Here is a 248-nt window from a genome sequence, read left to right on the forward strand (position 1 = left end):
CACACTTAGACAGTTATTTCATGCATGCAAAACATGTTTTTGTAAGAGTTATTCTTCCAATAATCGTGTACTTTAGACAGAGACACTACAAGAAAAGGAAGAAATATGATAAAGGTGGAAAAGAGGTTTCTAAAAAAACATCAAACTCTTTTTGAATTGGATTCTCTGAAAACAAAGATCTTTTTCAAGAATCTGTCCTCCTTATAAAAAAAAAGAAAAAAAATGGCACGATTTTTTTTCTTTTCTTT

The 248-nt window shown here is 29.0% G+C and overlaps 1 protein-coding gene across 1 annotated transcript in view; it reads left to right on the forward strand.

The window, feature by feature from the left end:
• LOC119587396 (complement factor H-related protein 4-like) overlaps positions 1-248 on the forward strand; it is a 15,406-nt gene that overhangs the window by 3,591 nt on the left and 11,567 nt on the right. The gene's annotated exons all lie outside the window — the stretch shown is intronic.

This window comes from Penaeus monodon, chromosome 22, assembly GCF_015228065.2.
Source record: "Penaeus monodon isolate SGIC_2016 chromosome 22, NSTDA_Pmon_1, whole genome shotgun sequence".
NCBI lineage: Eukaryota > Metazoa > Arthropoda > Malacostraca > Decapoda > Penaeidae > Penaeus > Penaeus monodon.